Raw genomic sequence first — 21927 nt, forward strand, 5'->3', positions numbered from 1 at the left:
CTGTTGTTACCAAATGTCGAAAGATGGACATCTGGAATGTTCCATGTAGAATCAGGATCGGCGATGTTGACGTTCCCGATGAGGTGATGACAGCTGGAACTGTTGAGTTTCGCACACGAAAATTCATTTAGTGCGACTGGTTATCACTTACACTGTTGAACACTATTTATGGCGTATGAAGAATCACAGTCCTTTCTGTACTAAATACTATTTACAGTCGTTATTGAAACGTTCTTAATCACACAGTTCACACTTGAAGAAAGAAAAAAGAAAGCAAGTCGATAAGCACAGTCTGTGAACACAGTCATTAAGTTAGATTTTCTGCTAATCCTGTTATATTAACTCAGAAAAGTTCTTACTTTTTCATTCAAAATATTGATGTGACGTGAATAAAGAAATATAATGCAATACTCGAGAGAAAAAAAAATAAGTTCTGGTGATTCTTAAGTATTAGGCTCTGTAGAAGTTTAATGTTACTTGACGTTGCCTAAGTCCACACGTAATGAAATAGTTAATATTTGTACTCCAATAAGTTCACTCGTGTTACAGTCTTAAATGTCTTTTTAGGATTATATTGTAATCGCGACGCGACATACTAACTGCAGTGCGACGTCCTTTATCGGCGATAGAATTTCGCGTTCTGGAGATACGACGAAAGTACTTCTACCGGGACTGCGCGAACATACTGTACGCGGGCCGGTCTCTTCACTATCTCACTCACACAGTTGTCTGCTTGTCCTTGTACGGTACTGTACTGTATTGCACTGTACTGGTTTGCGGGCTATCTGGCCTTGACATATATAGATACCAGCGCAGGGAGGGGTGGCAGCTCTCCCTCGGCCATGTGACCGTAATTACGTAATTTCGTTGAGACTTTAAATTGTTATAACTCAACAACCGTTTGATGGATTAATTTGAAATTTACAGGGATTAACTTTTATGATGTTTGCTATAATTCAGCGTTTGTCCCGTTGAAATTGGTTAAGGTGTTAAAAAGCTGTTAAAAGAAAAATTCTTTCGAGAAATATCTCTAGGGGAGGTGAGCTTCGAGCGACAGGTGACGTCACTTGACTCCGCCTAGCGTACTCGTAGGGTCTGGCACATACTGGAACATTCTTTACATGGATGTTCGTACGTCGGTCGAATCTTTAATGCTGGAAATAACATTTCTTTCAATTAATATGGACCAGGACCTAGGCCTTCCTGGTACACTATATATACAATATTTACACAAGTTGTGACCATTGATGGCCAATTCCAACCCTGTACATGAATCTGGACATAGATGACAGTCCAGGAGATGCCTAGAAGTCTGTTCCTCTCCACATTCACACAATAAGTCCCCACGGTGCACCATTTCATAAGATTGTCCTTAGATCTTGCAACGCCGGTCCACAGTCTGTTTAAGACTTTTATATGCGCCATCCCTCTTCGTGATCAGTTGGCAATTTTTCTTCAATTTCAACACGTTCCGGATGATCTGGGTACCTTTGTTTCCACAGCTTATCCCTGGCTTTTTTGGGTCAGAATCAAGTGGAGCAGAAGACTGCATAAAACTCTTCCTGGACTTCAGTCGAGCTGGTGGTGGTTGAAGTTCATGAAGGGATGGGTTGAGATGCTGCAAACCTCTTGCCTCTCGATATTAGCGGCCAGCTCACGTCTAATATCAGGTAGGGCTATACCTGCAAGTGAATACAACTTCTGTGCGGGTGTTGGTTTTAAACAGCCTGTCAGAGCCTAAATATTTCATTCAAGGCAATGGACACGAGAGAAACCTCCTAGTAGGGTGTATTTGCATGTGATATTTTTATACATCCGGGTGTCACCTGGGCAACGGCTGATTCTCTCACTCCAGAAGTACCAAGATCAATGGCGCAGTATATGTGACAAATGCATGTTTTGTGAACAAGCGTAGATACTGTATGTTTGATTATTGAACTTGCATCTTGATTTTGTATTATTTTTATATGGGCTGCCTTCTTGCATGAGCATAAATATCCTGTTTAAATGTAATAAATGATGAAATGAAGTGATTATGTTTTGGTGAATTGCATGTCCGTATAGTTTAACACTCCATCTTGTTTAACATGGTTTGTTTTTTACCTACATGAAAGGAGCTATATTGTAATATTTTAAATACAAGAAATATTTACAGAAACAAAGAACATACGAATAAATGTTGTGAGGCCCAATTGAATTACAAAGATTTTACACTGCTGTGCAAAACTTAAGGACGAGATAAGTGACATATCAACTAATCAGTGGAAATGAGTGAAAGTGCGGTGACTTGTTGCCAGAGGTCTCCCACACGTGCATAGAAACTTGGCGTGAGGTCAGCGTGACTACGGCGACAAATGGATCTGACTCCAAAAAAACGAGGCAGTTGAAGGAACGGGACAAGACAATGTGAGTCAATCAGCGACCTGTTAAGGTGGTGTCATTCATTACAACATGGCCCGGAGACAATATCTGGATGACTTCACATGGGGAAGAATCATCGAGAAGCTGGAAGAAGGACGAGGTATGATGAGTGTGTCCCAGGAGTTTGATGTTACAGCATTGTTTCGCGAGCAAGGAGAGAATTGCGAACAACAGTCACTGCTTCCCGAAGGAGAGGAGGGGTCGACCGCAGTCAACTACAGCAGCAAATGACCGCTGCAAGTAGAGTCTCACGTCGAACAGCGCATGCACTTGCAACCGCATTTAACGGGACTGCAAGGCACCAAATCTCACGATCCACAGTGGCACGGCGACTGCATGGGGGTGGTCTGTTTGCCCGACGACCTTTGCGTTGTGTTCCGTTGACACCCGCATATCGGCGGCACAGTTCGCGATGGTGCCAAGAGCATCAGGTTTCGACGGACGAGGAGTGGAGTCACGTTCTCTTCTCAGAGGGGAGGAGATTCAGTCTGGGTAGTGATTCTAGTCGTACCCTCGCCTGGCGACAGGTAGAAACACGTAACTTACCCAGGAATATTGTCCAAGGTGATCACTTTGGTAGTACAAGTTTTATGGTGTGGGGAGGCATAATGTTGCATGGGCGTACCGACCTCCAGACCTTTGAACGGGGTACACTCACCGGTCAACGTTATTGTGACAGTGTACTCCTTTCCCCACGAGCGTCGTTTCAGCCCTGACTTCATTCTTATTTATGACAACGCACGACCGCATCGAACTGCACCTCTGGAGGAGCTCATGGAACGAGAGAATTTTCGGCGAAAGGACTGGCCTGCCCGTTTCCCCGACATAAATTCCATCGTACAAGTATGGGATATGTTGGGCGGACGTATTTCATCACGACCACATGTACCAACGACCACCCAGTAGTTGTCAATCCCGCTGGTGGAGGAAAGGAACGGCCTACCACAAGATATCTTTACCAATCTTGTGACCAGCATCGGAACACTTTGCAGAGCATGCATCGCTGTCCGTGGTGATCACACATCCTTTCAAGTAATATGTCCCTTCAGAGGACCATCATGAGTCGCAGTGACTTACGTTTAATTTATTGTCTATTTATAAATGTGTCATTTCCGTTTGTCTCATGGCATATTTTTTTCGGATGTCCACCATACCATACTGTAGCAGTTCTTCCTATGCATAATTCAATTTTCAGAGAGCTATGTTCCTTGGCACTGTGCCGCCTTGGTATGGAAATATAACAGACACAAGTAACTGACACGCTCAGAACAACAACATAATCAAACCACAACATGAAAAAGTAAAGGACGGATAACTCACCTCAACAAAGCTAGGGTGTCCAGTTTTAAAGAGACGTGGATCGAAACACTTCCAGGTACGGATAAATTATTAAAAGTTTAAATAATTACACCTTTTAAACTCAACAAAAATGTATTTAAATTTAAAATGAAAAAAATTGTAACAACAAATATTTAGAGGGTCGTTTCCTCTTAAGATAACAAAATGATATAATAGTAACTTACTATAATAGAAGGAAAATCAACAGCTAGGTAGTAAAACTAATTTGAACATGGTCGGCTGACGCAAAAAAGAAAAGAAAATGTTAGTAAAACAATAAAACTATTACAATTAACCTAGCTTAAAATTGGATCATTAGCACATCATAAATTTTCTTTTGTTCAACAGAAAAAATCACACCGACGAGATAATCACATTTTAGTTTTTCGTCAAATGTAAATGGCATCAAGAATGCCCCCCCCCCCAGCTTCCGAAATCATCATTTCACCATCATCCACAAAAATTGTACGTCAGGTACATAAATACAATAATAACATGGAAAATATTAGCACGAAGGTGTGAAGTAAAATACTCAACCATGTCCTGGAAGGAAAAGGGTATCAACATAGGATGCTCCACAAATACCGAAGACTTTCTTGGAAAATCAGCCACGTTAGCTAATTTATATCAACAATAATCATCACCATCACTATGGAAACTCCATGAACCAAAACAAATGAATCAAAATCCCCGGGACAATACTCAACAATGAGAAAACTTACGCATATTCAAACAACAGATAATCTAGCTGATCGCGTTACACGAAGAGAATCACAAGGTTAATTCAAATAAAATTAAAAGGGGAACAGAAACTTACATAATTAAATCGGATCCGATTATTTAAAAATACTCAGTGCTAAGTCCCCAGTTCTGACTTTTGGCGATGTTTGATGGGATCGGTGAACTTCACGGAAGCTCCTTAACTGGATGAGATATACCTTCGTCCATATTTTCCACAGATGTTTCTCTAACTTCTGGTGTTTTCGGAACTCCATTATCAGGTTTGCATTAACTGTAGGTTCCCATCCCGTCGGAATTGCTGTGAGTCGTGATTCCCAGAGAAAATGTGCAGGTGTTATTGGCTGTGAATTTCCAACGTCTCCTTGCGCGATTGGCCTACAATTTAGTACTCAGTGTTCTGACGTTCATGATTCAGGCAGAACTGAAATAAAAGTGGCATCTTTAGACCATCAATCGGAATGATCCATAAGCCATGAAGGCCCTTGTCATCGCTGTTTTAAAGACTTCAGTCATGATAAGAGTAGTATTTGGAATTACTTCTGAAATTTGCACCCTGCCTAATACTTTTCTTTAAGCACCGCTGTGTCGTGGCTACCATCCTTTACTTTCAAGCTCCCTACCAAGCATCTCTGGGAGCAATGAACGTCCAAGTGATTCCATACTCCGCCAGGTGTTGATGGGTTTCTGTGGCAATAAGTGAGGCCCACCGTTCTGTCAATTCCCTATTTGTGGCATGGAATATGTTTACATTATCTGTGTAAATAGTATGTGATATGCCTCGTCTTCCTGTAAACCGTTGCAGTGCAGGTAGGATCTGTAATCATGGCGGAGCAATTCTCCAGATGGACAATGTGGTTGTAGCACAATTAAAATGGTTATATAGCACTTGTTGACAGTGCTCCCCACCCTAACATACAAGGGTCCCGCCATGTATATGCCGGTAAACTCAAAGGCCTTTGATGATTTTACCCTGTCGTAAGGAAGTGCAGTCTCAGGGGCTTGTCGATGAGAAGACAATTATGCAGTACTTCTTGATCGATTGGAGTGTACGAAGGATCCAAAATTCTTCCCGAAGTTCTGAAAGGACAATGTGAACTCCGAGGTGATCAACTCAAATGCTAGTGTTCCGAATCATAAATTGAACGAAGCAGTGTTGTCAATGTAGGAGAACAGCATGCCGTTGACGCCTCTGTAGATCATTGGCGAATTGTAAGTGCTCGCCAAGATGAATCAGCCAACCTTCCAGGAAAGTATTGAATCAATAAATTACGGAGATTTTTGGTAATGGCAAGCTATCCTGGTGAGCATGGGGTTCAGTGATGAAGAATTCCAATTGAACCACCTTAATCCAATATATTCGTGCTGTGGCGAGCTCGCACGCTGGCAGTTCTTCAGAGGACTTTTGTGTTGAACATAAGTTCGGAATGAAGCGTAGGATCCGTACTGTCACAAGCATGAGTTTGAAGTATGAGCTGTATATTGAAGAGATGATGCGAGTTTTCACAACGTCAGTTACGAGTACTCAGTGTTCTGACGTTCATAATTCAGGCAGAACTGAAGTAAAAGTGGCATCTTTAGGCCATCAATCGGAATGATCCATAAGCCATGAAGGCCCTTGTCATCACTGTTTTAAAGACTTCAGGCGATCGAGAACATCGTTAAGTGAAGGAAAATTTCTTTCGTATGAAGACCATCGAAAACAATTCCCCATTTAACATTAGCATGCCTTACCCTTTTTAACAGATGATGCGGTAGATAGTAACACGCGTTTGGGTTTTGTGCTGGTCCAGCAACTTCTACATGGTCTTTCTTTATGTAGTCAAGAATCTGTGAAATGTAGATGTTCCTCATATCTTTATTTCTTTAGAGTCGTTTCTGCAGGGAAAGAAGTCGATTTTCAGTGTTCGCGCGATTACGTGCTCCTTTCATGAAAAACTACTCTTCGATTGTCTTCTGTATGGTGGGCACTGTCAAATGCTGGAGGATTCAGTGTCTTTCGTACTTGAAGATGGGCCTTGGTCTGGTGTAATCTCAATAGCATCCAAATCCCAGAGGCGGCTGAATGTATCTTCTGGATGCGTAACTTCATGGTCATCAGTGTGATTGACTCCCTCTGTACTGTCCCATATTTACCCGGTCTAACTCAGCAAGCATACGAGAGATCCCAAAGTGGACCATTCGTTTGCTAGCTGTCCCAATTTTAGATGCATTTACAGGACAAGTGTTGACGACAATACAAAAGAAACAATCTACAAAAAGGCGTGACGTTTATTTAAGATATGCACATATAAATTAATTTTAACAAAAATTATATCTTGTTCAAAGTTTCATGATTAACTCACGAATATACGACTGCCAAATAAATATACATAAATAAATTCACATGGCTAGATTTAGCTGACGCTGACATATCTGGAATATTCTGCAAAGGAATAAATAAGAAAAATTACCCTTATCTTCTGGTTGCGCAAATATTTAAAGGGGAAAAACTTCTTCCTAATAACATCCATAAATGATCTTCGTGCCATCTCTAAGCAAAATACTAGCTGCATTATTCCAAACAAACACAAAATTATTAAATGTCCACTTAATGCGCGTGGTGGATGACCATGCGATCCCTAAACCTAACCTGTACATCATTATTTTACAGAAAAACATTCGACTCTATGTAGAATAGCCTCTCAACTAACACAAGTTATGATTATTAATTAGAATATTTGAGTCATAAATTTCCTTGCAGAATTATTATGAATATTTAGAGTCGATTAAGGCGTTACATAAAAATAAAACTTGATGAGCGTTATTTTCATTTTAGACTGCAATACTTTACTTTGCTTGTACTTGCTTGTATTTAGAAAATTAACCGATCTTATTCAGTTCACACTAAATCATGTTATCACTGGATTAATTCTGTCACTAATATTTGCTTAAAGAATTAAACAAGAATCCACAATAAACAAACAAAAGCACTGACAACGCTGGAATAATCTGGTCCACCGTGATGAACACGTGGTCAGATGAGGAACCACATTTCAATTAAGTGACAGTGAAAACATTTCTAAGTACAATCACGTTCATTCCATGCACTAAGGATACTCTAAATTTATTTACAAAGTTATATTAGAATCCTAGGCTATATTTTTATCCATGACTATTAGTAGTATAATACAGGGATTCGGCGGCCACCTCCACCTCAGGCTCCCACTGGCCACCTCCACCTCCACCTCAGCCAGAGGCCTCCCAGTGGCCACCTCCACCTCCACCTCAGCCAGAGGCCTCCCAGTGGCCACCTCCACCTCCACCTCAGCCAGAGGCCTCCCAGATGCCTCCTCCACCTCCCGCGGGAAATTTGAATTTGTAAACAAAGCCACGTGCTTTTTGACAGCTGTCATCGACAACAACGCATCGCTAACCTCAGTACTGCCATCTTGACGGGCCTAAACCTCAGTAGTGCCAACTTAAGCTAACTAGCTCGAGATAAACAAAGCCACGTGTTTTTTGACAGCCACGTGCTTTTTGACAGATTTGTAAACAAAGCCACGTGCTTTTTGACAGCTCTCATCGACAACAACGCATCGCAAACCTCAGTACTACCATCTTGACGGGCCTAAACCTCAGTAGTGCCAACTTAACCTAACTAGCATGAGGTAAACAAAGCCACGTGTTTTTTGACAGCCACGTGCTTTTTGACAGATTTGTAAACAAAGCCACGTGCTTTTTGACAGACAACAACGCATCGCTAACCTCAGTACTACCATCTTGACGGGAATAAACCTCAGTAGTACCAACTTAACCTCACTAGCTCGAGATAAAAAAATCCACGTGCTTTTTGACAGCTACGTGCTTTTTTGACAGCTGTCATCCGCCATCTTTAATCTATAGAGTACAGTGCTGCCCTCTTTAGCTACTTACCTTTGAAATGTGGTGGCGGATAATTTGAAAAATGCTTTTCGACAAGCAGCCATCTTTAATCCAGAGAGAACAGTGCTGCCCTCTATGTGGTGGCGGCAAATTGAAAAATTCCACATGCTCTTGTTTGAAAACAAACTCACGTGCTTTTTTGACAGCTGTCATCTGCCATCTTTAATCTATAGAGCACAGTGCTGCCCTCTTTAGTTTGAAATGTGGTGGTGGTAAATTCCACGTGCTCTTGTTTGGAAACAAAGCCACGTGCAGCTGTCATCCGCCATCTTTAATCAACAGAGCACTGTGCTACTATCATGCGGGCAATTTCATCACCTGTCATCCGCCATCTTTAATCCACAGAACACCGTGCTGCCCTCTTTATGGCTACTACCTTAAGCACGTAGTAGCGGACAATTTGAATAGTTCTGTTAGCTATCATCCGCCATCTTTAATCAAGAGAGCACCGTGCTGCCATCTTTAGCTAGATACCTTTGAAATGTGGTGGCGGCAAATTGAAAAATTCCACGTGCTCTTGTTTGGAAACAAACTCACGTGCTTTTTCGACAGCTACCATCCGCCATCTTTAATCAACAGAGCATAGTGCTGCCCTCTTTAGTTTGAAATGTGATGGCGGCAAATTCCACGTGCTCTTGTTTGGTAAACATAGCCATGTGCTTTTTTGACAGCTGTCATCCGCCATCTTTAATACAGAGAGCACCGTGCTGCCCTCTTTATCGTAGTAGATGTAAATTCGTCACCTGTCATCCGCAGTGCTGCCATCTTTAGCTAGATACCTTTGAAATGTGGTGGCGGATAATTTAAAAAGAAAAATTCTACAGCAGCCCTCTCTCGACGCTAATTGCATAAGATGGCGGCTATACATGACTCCTTAAGGGTGCTTACGCAAGATGGCTGCTATACACAGGTTCTTATGAGACGCCCTTGGGATGCTTGCGCAAGATGGCAGTTATACATGGCTCCTTATGAGATACCCTAGGGATGCTTGCGCAAGATAGCGGCTGATCTTATGGGACGGCTTAAGGGTCCTTGGACAAGATGGCTTGAGACGCCCTAAGGATGCTTGCGCAAGATGGCGGACACAAGATGGCAGCTATACATAACTCCTTATGAGACGGTTTAAGGGTGCTTGCGCAAGATAGTTGCTACTCTTAGCTTAGAGGCTAACGTGTCATGCTAGTTCGATTCATTAAATTTGGGGCTTAAATGCAAAATGTTAAATATATCGAAAACGGTGCACCGTAGAGCAAAACGGACAAAATTTTTCTGCCTAATACCTCGGTTCGCAGTATGAGGAACAAGAAAAACATAGTCTAATGATGAGATCAACGGTTCGGTTCCTACTTAGGCCCTTTGGCATTCACTCTGTTTTAGCTTGTATTGAAGCGAGTCTTCGTAACATGATCAGGTTTAGCTATGGTAGAGAGTATAACGTGCCGTGCAGGTTCGATTCATTAAATTTGGGGCTTAAATGCAAAATGTTAAATATCTCGAAAACGATGCATCGTAGAGCAAAACGGACAAAATTTTTCCGCCTAATACGTAGGTTCGTAGTATCAGGAACAAGAAAAAACATAGTCTAATGATGAGATCAACGGTTCGATTCCTACTTAAGCCCTTTGGCATTCGCAGCTATCTATTTCCACAAGATGGTGGCTGCTCTTATGAGAAACAAGATGCCTTGAGACGTCCTAGGGATGCTTACGCAAGATGGCAGACACAAAATGGTGACTATACATAGCTCCTTATGAGACGGCCTAGGGGTGCTCGCACAAGATGGCGGCTACTCTTATGAAGAAAGCTAGCTTAGAGGCTACTGCGCAAGATAACAGCTGCTGTTATGCATGTGGTGGAGGGCAATTTGAAATTCTATGTGCTTAATCAACAGAGCACCCTGCTGCCCTCTTTAGCTGAAATGTGGTGGTGGATAATTTGAAAAATTCTTTTGACAGCTATCACCTTTAAAAACAATGGCGACTATACATAGGCTGTTAAGGCCTCCTCCTCCTCCTCCTCCTCCCCCTCCTCCTCCCCCTTCTCTACCTCCTCCTCCGCCTCTTATGTCAAGGCATAGCTTTATATCGAACAAGTTTAAACCTGCATCGCGAAGGCAAGCGTGTGCAGCGATAACATTATTGTGCATGTTTAGACTTTCGAAACATAAGAAGAGTAGAATCAAACGCTGTACTCGATACGACATGTGATCAGAACATTGATTGATGCGTTCAGAAAACAAAATAAGTGATCAAGACTAGAATCGAACGATGTACTCAATACATCATGTGTTTAGAATATGTCAGGGGATACGCTTGTTCTAAGAAGATCAGATTGAAACATAACAAGACTAGAATAGAACACTGTAATCGATGTTGTTAACTTCAACATGTGATCAGAACATTGATTGATGTGTTCAGAACACAAAATAAGTGATCATGACTAGAATCGAACACTGTACTCGATACAACATGTGATCAGAACATTGATCGATGTGTTCAGAACACGAAATAAGTGATCAAGACTAGAATCGAACACTGTACTCAATACAACATGTGTTTAGAACATGTTAGGGGGTACCCTTGTTATAAGAAGATCAGAATGAAACATAACAAGACTAGAATCGAACACTGTAATCGATGTTGTTAACCTCAACATATGATCAGAACATTGTTTGATGTGTTCAGAGCAAAAGTACAATTTTGATGATTTGCTTAGTGTAAAATCAAAAACTATGGAAACACACTGTGCACATATCGCGTAGCTAACTCGCTCAGTAAGCAATATCGCAAAACTACAACTTCAATGATTTGCATAGTGTAAAAATCAAAAACACACTGTACCCATACTGCGCAGCTAACTCGCTCGGTAAACGATATAGCCAAAGTATAACTTCAAATTATTTACCTTCCATCATTCGTCTTGTGTGTAAAATCAGTCGAACAAGTTATCGCATAAACATGGCTGAAAAAAAATCGTGATAGGGTATGGAACCCAGGGGTTACATCTTATCAGAAGGGCAAAAAGGATGAAAGGACTCTTCCTCCTCCTTACCGCACATTCCTTGAAGGGCTAATTGGCTGAAGGGCTAATGGGCAAAAGGGCTAAAGGGCTAAAGGGCTAATGGGCTAAAGGGCTAATGGGCTAAAGGGCTAAAGGAGCAACAACCTCGTCGATCGCTATCAACAAGAACGCTTGTACTTTGTTAAGTGTAGAAAATTAATCTTTATTTGTAAATGGATTCATGTTCAGAACAAGGAATGGAAAATCCCCGAGGTGCGATGAGTTACGTTTTTCGAGCTAGTGTTTGGAACACTGAACTTTTCAAGATGATAGCAGAGAGTTTAGCAATGTTCTGTTGTTGGATTTTAAATTCCGCGCTACAACATGCATAAGGTGGTAGCCTTGAGGTTTACCGCCGTAAAGATGGCAAGAGTGAGGTTAACAATGTTCGGTTGTTGGATTTTAAATTCCGCGCTACAACATGCATAAGGTGGCAGCCTTGAGGTTTACCGCCGTAAAGATGGCAAGAGTGAGGTTAACAATGTTCTGTTGTTGGATTTTAAATTCCGCGCTATAACATGCATAAGGTGGCAGCCTTGAGGTTTACCGCCGTAAAGATGGCAAGAGTGAGGTTAACAATGTTCTGTTGTTGGATTTTAAATTCCGCGCTATAACATGCATAAGGTGGCAGCCTTGATGTTTACCGCCGTAAAGATGGCAGAAGTGAGGTTAGCGACGCTCTATTGTCCTTCAAAGTGAGGTTAGGGTTCGTCAAGAAGACAGCTGTCAAAAAAGCACGTGGCTATGTTTACCAAACAAGAGCACGTGGTCGTGACGTCACGGTCACGTAGTATGTTGCCTCAGCATGTAAAGTTCAATGTCTACACCTACGTAGTTAACACTCTGCTATGTTCACAAGATTTTTTACACATAACTATTCATTATGCTTTAAGTTCATGCACATAGGCTATGCTAAGATAGCAGCACAAACACATGCGAACTTTGTACATTCTAATGGAATAAGTTTAGTACTGTGTGCATCATGGATACATGATGTGTGCACGCATTTAATCTTGACTATACGTAATGCTGCAGCTTTGTTTACAAGATTTTTATACATTGCTATTCTTTATGCTTTAAGTTCGTGCACGCACAAGCGATACTCGTACGCTCTAGCAGGAGAAGTTTAGTACGATATTCGATACATACATTATCGATAGGTGATGTGTACACGCTTTAGAACATAGCTCATCTTTATGCTTTAAGTTCGTGCACATGGGTTTGGGATACACAAAAGCGATTGCTACATGCTCTAGCGGAAGAAGTCTAGTACGATAGTCGATGCATGTTAATCGATAGGTTATGCTAAGATAGCAGCACACTTACATGATTTTAGCACAATCTATTGGAAAAAGTTTAGTATGATAGTCGTTTCGTGCAAAATCATTAGGTAATGTGTAAACGCTTTGAAACAAGGCTATTCTTTGTACTTTAAGTTCATGCGTACAGGTTATGCTAAGATAGCAGCACAATCTAGCGCAAGAAGTTTAGTACGAGACATGTAAAATCGATAGGTGACGTGTACACGCTTTGAAGCATGGCTATTCTTTGTACTTTAAGTTCATGGGTATAAGTTATGCCAAGATACCAGCACAATCTAGCGGAAGAAGTTTAGTGCGAGATTCGATGCATGCAAAATCGATATGTGATGTGAACACACTTTGAAACATAGCTATTCTTTGTACTTTAAGTTCATGTGTATGAGTTATGCTAAGATAGCAGCACAACCTAGCGGAAGAAGTTTTGTACGAGAGTCGATACATGCAAAGTCGATAGGTAATGTGTACACGCTTTGAAACATGGCTATTCTTTGTATCTTAATGTCATGCTTATAGGTTATGCTAAGATAGCAGCATAATCTAGCGGACGAAGTTTAGTACGATATTCGATACATACATTATCGATAGGTAATGTGTACACGCTTTGAAACAAGGCTATTCTTTGTACTTTAAGTTCATGCGTCTTAGTTATGCTTGCGATAGTCGATGCATGTAAAATCGATAGGTTATGCTAAGATAGCAGCACACTTACACGATTTTAGCACAATCTAGTGGAAGAAGTTTAGTACGAGAGTCGATGCTTGCAAAATCATTAGGTAATGTGTACACGCTTTGAAACAAGGCTATTCTTTGTACTTTAAGTTCATGCGTCTTAGTTATGCTAAGATAGCAGCATAATCTACCTGAAGAAGTTTTGCACGAGAGTCGATACATGCAAAATCGATAGTTGATGCGTACACGCTTTGAAACATGACTATTCATTGTACTTTAAGTTCATGGGTATAGGTTATGCTAAGATAGCAGCACAATCTAGCGGAAGAAATTTAGTACGAGATTCGATGAATGCAAAATCAATAAGTAATGTGTACACGCTTTGAAACATGGCTATTCTTTGTACTTTAAGTTCATGTGTATAAGTTATGCTAAGATAGCAGCACAACCTAGCAGAAGAAGTTTATACGATATTTGTTGCATGCAAAGTCGATAGGTAATGTGTACACGCTTTGAAACATGGCTATTCTTTGTACCTTAAGGTCACGCGTATAGGTTACGCTAAGATAGCAGCACAATCTAGCGGAAGAAGTTTAGTACGAGAGTCGATGCTTGCAAAATCGATAGGTAATGTGTACACGTTTTGAGACATAGCTCTTCTTTGTTCTTTAAGTTCATGCGTCTTAGTTATGCTGAGATAGCAGCACAATCTACCTGCAGAAGTTTAGTACGAGAGTCGATACATGCAAATTCGATAGTTGATGTGTACACGCTTTGAAACATGACTATTCATTGTACTTTAAGTTCATGGGTATAGGTTATGCTAAGATAGCAGCACAATCTAGCGGAAGAAATTTAGTACGATATTTGATGCATGCAAAATCAATAAGTAATGTGTACACGCTTTGAAACATGGCTATTCTTTGTACTTTAAGTTCATGTGTATAAGTTATGCTAAGATAGCAGCACAACCTAGCGGAAGAAGTTTAGTACGATATTTGTTGCATGCAAAGTCGATAGGTAATGTGTACACGCTTTGAAACATGGCTATTCTTTGTACCTTAAGGTCACGCGTATAGGTTATGCTAAGATAGCAGCACAATCTAGCGGAAGAAGTTTAGTACGAGAGTCGATGTGTGCAAAATCGATAGGTGATGTGTACACGCTTTGAAACATGGCTATTCATTGTACTTTAATTTTATGGGTATAGGTTATGCTAAGATAGCAGCACGATCTAGCGGATGAAGTTTAGTTCGATGGTCGATGCATGTAAAATCGATAGGTCATGTGTACACGCTTTGAAACATAGCAATTCATACTGCTGCTCTGTTCCCAAGACTTTTAAGCATAGCTAACCCTAATACTGCTCTTAACGACGTCGAGCTAAGGATTGATTACGTGACCGTGACGTCACGACCACGTGCTCTTGTTTGGTAAACATAGCCACGTGCTTTTTTGACAGCTGTCTTCTTGACGAACCCTAACCTCACTTTGAAGGACAATAGAGCGTCGCTAACCTCACTTCTGCCATCTTTACGGCGGTAAACCTCAAGGCTGCCACCTTATGCATGTTATAGCGCGGAATTTAAAATCCAACAACAGAACATTGTTAACCTCACTCTTGCCATCTTTACGGCGGTAAACCTCAAGGCTGCCACCTTATGCATGTTGTAGCGCGGAATTTAAAATCCAACAACCGAACATTGTTAACCTCACTCTTGCCATCTTTACGGCGGTAAACCTCAAGGCTACCACCTTATGCATGTTGTAGCGCCGAATTTAAAATCCAACAACAGAACATTGCTAAACTCTCTGCTATCATCTTGAAAAGTTCAGTGTTCCAAACACTAGCTCGAAAAACGTAACTCATCGCACCTCGGGGATTTTCCATTCCTTGTTCTGAACATGAATCCATTTACAAATAAAGATTAATTTTCTACACTTAACAAAGTACAAGCGTTCTTGTTGATAGCGATCGACGAGGTTGTTGCTCCTTTAGCCCTTTAGCCCATTAGCCCTTTAGCCCATTAGCCCTTTAGCCCTTTATCCCTTTTGCCCATTAGCCCTTCAGCCAATTAGCCCTTCAAGGAATGTGCGGTAAGGAGGAGGAAGAGTCCTTTCATCCTTTTTGCCCTTCTGATAAGATGTAACCCCTGGGTTCCATACCCTATCACGATTTTTTTCAGCCATGTTTATGCGATAACTTGTTCGACTGATTTTTACACACAAGACGAATGATGGAAGGTAAATAATTTGAAGTTATACTTTGGCTATATCGTTTACCGAGCGAGTTAGCTGCGCAGTATGGGTACAGTGTGTTTTTGATTTTTACACTATGCAAATCATTGAAGTTGTAGTTTTGCGATATTGCTTACTGAGCGAGTTAGCTACGCGATATGTGCACAGTGTGTTTCCATAGTTTTTGATTTTACACTAAGCAAATCATCAAAATTGTACTTTTGCTCTGAACACATCAAACAATGTTCTGATCATATGTTGAGGTTAACAACATCGATTACAGTGTTCGATTCTAGTCTTGTTATGTTTCATTCTGATCTTCTTATAACAAGGGTACCCCCTAACATGTTCTAAACACATGTTGTATTGAGTACAGTGTTCGATTCTAGTCTTGATCACTTATTTCGTGTTCTGAACACGTCGATCAATGTTCTGATCACATGTTGTATCGAGTACAGTGTTCGATTCTAGTCATGATCACTTATTTTGTGTTCTGAACACATCAATCAATGTTCTGATCACATGTTGAAGTTAACAACATCGATTACAGTGTTCTATTCTAGTCTTGTTATGTTTCAATCTGATCTTCTTAGAACAAGCGTATCCCCTGACATATTCTAAACACATGATGTATTGAGTACATCGTTCGATTCTAGTCTTGATCACTTATTTTGTTTTCTGAACGCATCAATCAATGTTCTGATCACATGTCGTATCGAGTACAGCGTTTGATTCTACTCTTCTTATGTTTCGAAAGTCTAAACATGCACAATAATGTTATCGCTGCACACGCTTGCCTTCGCGATGCAGGTTTAAACTTGTTCGATATAAAGCTATGCCTTGACATAAGAGGCGGAGGAGGAGGTAGAGAAGGGGGAGGAGGAGGGGAGGAGGAGGAGGAGGAGGAGGCCTTAACAGCCTATGTATACTCGCCATTGTTTTTAAAGATGATAGCTGTCAAAAGAATTTTTCAAATTATCCACCACCACATTTCAGCTAAAGAGGGCAGCAGGGTGCTCTGTTGATTAAGCACATAGAATTTCAAATTGCCCTCCACCACATGCATAACAGCAGCTGTTATCTTGCGCAGTAGCCTCTAAGCTAGCTTTCTTCATAAGAGTAGCCGCCATCTTGTGCGAGCACCCCTAGGCCGTCTCATAAGGAGCTATGTATAGTCACCATTTTGTGTCTGCCATCTTGCGTAAGCATCCCTAGGACGTCTCAAGGCATCTTGTTTCTCATAAGAGCAGCCACCATCTTGTGGAAATAGATAGCTGCGAATGCCAAAGGGCTTAAGTAGGAATCGAACCGTTGATCTCATCATTAGACTATGTTTTTTCTTGTTCCTGATACTACGAACCTACGTATTAGGCGGAAAAATTTTGTCCGTTTTGCTCTACGATGCATCGTTTTCGAGATATTTAACATTTTGCATTTAAGCCCCAAATTTAATGAATCGAACCTGCACGGCACGTTATACTCTCTACCATAGCTAAACCTGATCATGTTACGAAGACTCGCTTCAATACAAGCTAAAACAGAGTGAATGCCAAAGGGCCTAAGTAGGAACCGAACCGTTGATCTCATCATTAGACTATGTTTTTCTTGTTCCTCATACTGCGAACCGAGGTAGTAGGCAGAAAAATTTTGTCCGTTTTGCTCTACGGTGCACCGTTTTCGATATATTTAACATTTTGCATTTAAGCCCCAAATTTAATGAATCGAACTAGCATGACACGTTAGCCTCTAAGCTAAGAGTAGCAACTATCTTGCGCAAGCACCCTTAAACCGTCTCATAAGGAGTTATGTATAGCTGCCATCTTGTGTCCGCCATCTTGCGCAAGCATCCTTAGGGCGTCTCAAGCCATCTTGTCCAAGGACCCTTAAGCCGTCCCATAAGATCAGCCGCTATCTTGCGCAAGCATCCCTAGGGTATCTCATAAGGAGCCATGTATAACTGCCATCTTGCGCAAGCATCCCAAGGGCGTCTCATAAGAACCTGTGTATAGCAGCCATCTTGCGTAAGCACCCTTAAGGAGTCATGTATAGCCGCCATCTTATGCAATTAGCGTCGAGAGAGGGCTGCTGTAGAATTTTTCTTTTTAAATTATCCGCCACCACATTTCAAAGGTATCTAGCTAAAGATGGCAGCACTGCGGATGACAGGTGACGAATTTACATCTACTACGATAAAGAGGGCAGCACGGTGCTCTCTGTATTAAAGATGGCGGATGACAGCTGTCAAAAAAGCACATGGCTATGTTTACCAAACAAGAGCACGTGGAATTTGCCGCCATCACATTTCAAACTAAAGAGGGCAGCACAATGCTATGTTGATTAAAGATGGCGGATGGTAGCTGTCGAAAAAGCACGTGAGTTTGTTTCCAAACAAGAGCACGTGGAATTTTTCAATTTGCCGCCACCACATTTCAAAGGTATCTAGCTAAAGATGGCAGCACGGTGCTCTCTTGATTAAAGATGGCGGATGATAGCTAACAGAACTTTTCAAATTGTCCGCTACTACGTGCTTAAGGTAGTAGCCATAAAGAGGGCAGCACGGTGTTCTGTGGATTAAAGATGGCGGATGACAGGTGATGAAATTGCCCGCATGATAGTAGCACAGTGCTCTGTTGATTAAAGATGGCGGATGACAGCTGCACGTGGCTTTGTTTCCAAACAAGAGCACGTGGAATTTACCACCACCACATTTCAAACTAAAGAGGGCAGCACTGTGCTCTATAGATTAAAGATGGCAGATGACAGCTGTCAAAAAAGCACGTGAGTTTGTTTTCAAACAAGAGCATGTGGAATTTTTCAATTTGCCGCCACCACATAGAGGGCAGCACTGTTCTCTCTGGATTAAAGATGGCTGCTTGTCGAAAAGCATTTTTCAAATTATCCGCCACCACATTTCAAAGGTAAGTAGCTAAAGAGGGCAGCACTGTACTCTATAGATTAAAGATGGCGGATGACAGCTATCAAAAAAGCACGTAGCTGTCAAAAAGCACGTGGATTTGTTTATCTCGAGCTAGTGAGGTTATGTTGGTAGCACTAAGGTTTAGGCCCGTCAAGATGGCAGCACTGCCGATGACAGGTGACGAAAGAGGGCAGCACGGTGCTCTGTAGTTTAAAGATGGCGGATGACAGCTGTCAAAAAAGCACGTGGCTGTCAAAAAGCACGTGGCTTTGTTTATCTCGCGCTAGTTAGGTTAAGTTGGTACTACTGAGGTTTATTCCCGTCAAGATGGTAGTACTGAGGTTAGCGATGCGTTGTTGTCTGTCAAAAAGCACGTGGCTTTGTTTACAAATCTGTCAAAAAGCACGTGGCTGTCAAAAAACACGTGGCTTTGTTTACCTCATGCTAGTTAGGTTAAGTTGGCACTACTGAGGTTTAGGCCCGTCAAGATGGTAGTACTGAGGTTTGCGATGCGTTGTTGTCGATGAGAGCTGTCAAAAAGCACGTGGCTTTGTTTACAAATCTGTCAAAAAGCACGTGGCTGTCAAAAAACACGTGGCTTTGTTTATCTCGTGCTAGTTAGGTTAAGTTGGCACTACTGAGGGTTAGGCCCGTCAAGATGGCAGTACTGAGGTTAGCGATGCGTTGTTGTCGATGACAGCTGTCAAAAAGCACGTGGCTTTGTTTACAAATTCAAATTTCCCGCGGGAGGTGGAGGAGGCATCTGGGAGGCCTCTGGCTGAGGTGGAGGTGGAGGTGGCCACTGGGAGGCCTCTGGCTGAGGTGGAGGTGGAGGTGGCCACTGGGAGGCCTCTGGCTGAGGTGGAGGTGGAGGTGGCCACTGGGAGCCTGAGGTGGAGGTGGCCGCCGAATCCCTGTATTATACTACTACTATTATGGGGAAAAGGAGGTTAGATTGCATTGACTGATGACCTCCTGTTAAATTCTATACTCTCAACATCTGACGTGACTTATGACTGAACAAGAATTATCACTTAATTTAACCTTATTCTAACATTACAACGACGATTTAACCGAAAATTATTTTATTATTCAGAAGACTGGGTGGAAACGATAACTATGCACATCACCTGGGTTAACGTCCGACTCGTTGGCTGAATGGTCAGCGAACTGGCCTTCGGTTCAGAGGGTCCCGGGTTCGATTCCCGGCCGGGTCGGGGATTTTAACCTTCATTGGTTAATTCCTGTGGCCCGGGGGCTGGGTGTTTGTGATGTCCCCAACATCCCTGCAACTCACACACCACACATAACACTATCCTCCACCACAATAACACGCAGTTACCTACAAATGGCAGATGCCGCCCACCCTCATCGGAGGGTCTGCCTTACAAGGGCTGCACTCGGCTAGAAATAGCCACACGAAATTAACCTGGGTTAACATTGACTATACTCTAAGCATGTGGCCGTATAGTGTCCATAAATTATTATTGTAATTCAAATGTTGAAATACATTTCAACACGTGCTTCACTTTCATCGGAACGCATTGTTTCCCATTACTAATGCTTCCAAAAATTATATAATTTCACGCAGGCATACCATTTACCAGGTAAATACAACTACAGCTGAGCACAACTTCACATATTCCACATGATCAACCCTAACTTCATTTATCACTCACGACCATTATATTTCCATTTAACCCGATTTCTTTTTAATATTATTAGCATTGATTTTTAAGTCCACTATAGACGTCTGAAATAAATATTTCTGGAAGATGACACAATCTGCAATATTGTGTGGCAATGCGATATCCCACAATGTTCCAAAAGATTAAGAAATGTTTATTTTACATTGTCATTTAACCGGGATGGTAGTGCTTATTAAAGTCTTATTTTATAAATTGCACTGGGGTAATGACATTTTAGAAGGCAAACTACAGTACTTCTAGTCTAATAGAATCCAATATACACATGTTCACTCTCAAAGCTACTTGTACCTGGGTAAGAATGAAGTAAGCAAATATCTCAAAACTACTCATAACTAATAGAACTAATATTCTACTGAAGAAGATCGTTAAATTTCTTAAGTAGATGGATGAACAAATAATGTTTCAAAATAGTACTTATATTTTATGGTGAAAATCGATTCCCGTCTGCGGTCTGCTAGGTTCCTTTGCCCCTCATGTCCTTCCTTCAATGCTGGCGACGCTTACATGTTTAGTACCACATGTTCGTAGTTGATGGTGAATCCCACGTTGACTGAAGTGGTCCTCGTGGATTTACAGATAACATTATAAGGCTGGTACTGTTGTTCGATCCTGGGTCCGTAGTCCTCTTCTGAAAAAGTGAGTATAAGCTGAAACTGACAAATGAAAATTACGGAAAGTCCGTGCCAAACCAGAATAAATATTTCACATTTGACACGAAACTTAACTTGGCCCTCTTGGTGAATGTCTCAAAGAAAGACAGAATGATTAGGCAGTATCACTGGGGTTAAATATCCTTGCGGTTTGAGGTGTGGCTTTTAGAAACATTATGATTGGCATTTTTACTACACAATTATTTCTCATAATTGCTTCACTTACTTCAGAGAATGTATCGCGTTGCGCACACTCCATAGATATCAGTTTAGCCTTGAACAGGGCCAGCATATCACGTGATCTCTCTCTCACTCACACACACACACGCACTCTTTACCGTAGAGGATTAAAATGAAAATAAAACAAAATGACTTCAGCTCGCCACACACCTGGTTGAATGAGATAAGAGTCTGCTACCACAAATATCTTGAAAAAAACACATATTGTAGGAATGACACTGGCTGTTAACAGAATTATGTACGCGGAAAGCACAATTTTGACAGGGACAGTATTCACTATAACCCCTGATCGATTTCCACTGAGTATCCAACCAAGTTTAGAAGGAGTCAGCCCTAATGAATTAAAAAGGCGTATTGGAGCGGCATCATTGATTATCTTCCAATAATGGCCACCGCCCATGAGAATCTCGATGGGAAGGTTTTCGTGGTTGTCCCTTGGCAATTAGCGGGTGTGTCCCTGTACAGTGACATCCCGCGGTAAAGTTTGGTGATACATGAAAGAATGAGTGCTTTCAAAGACAGTAAGTTGTGGAATTTGCCCAGATACCCTTAAGCTTCAAGCGAACGTGTCTTCGAGGGAATGTGGAGACCGATGGCATTTCAAAGGCACTGACAGATAGACACCGACTGTCTAAGATTTCTAATTTCAGCGCATCTATTAGTGACCTTGTGACAAAGATGGACTGACTACCACCGTCTAA

Source organism: Anabrus simplex, chromosome 6, assembly GCF_040414725.1.
Source record: "Anabrus simplex isolate iqAnaSimp1 chromosome 6, ASM4041472v1, whole genome shotgun sequence".
Lineage (NCBI taxonomy): Eukaryota > Metazoa > Arthropoda > Insecta > Orthoptera > Tettigoniidae > Anabrus > Anabrus simplex.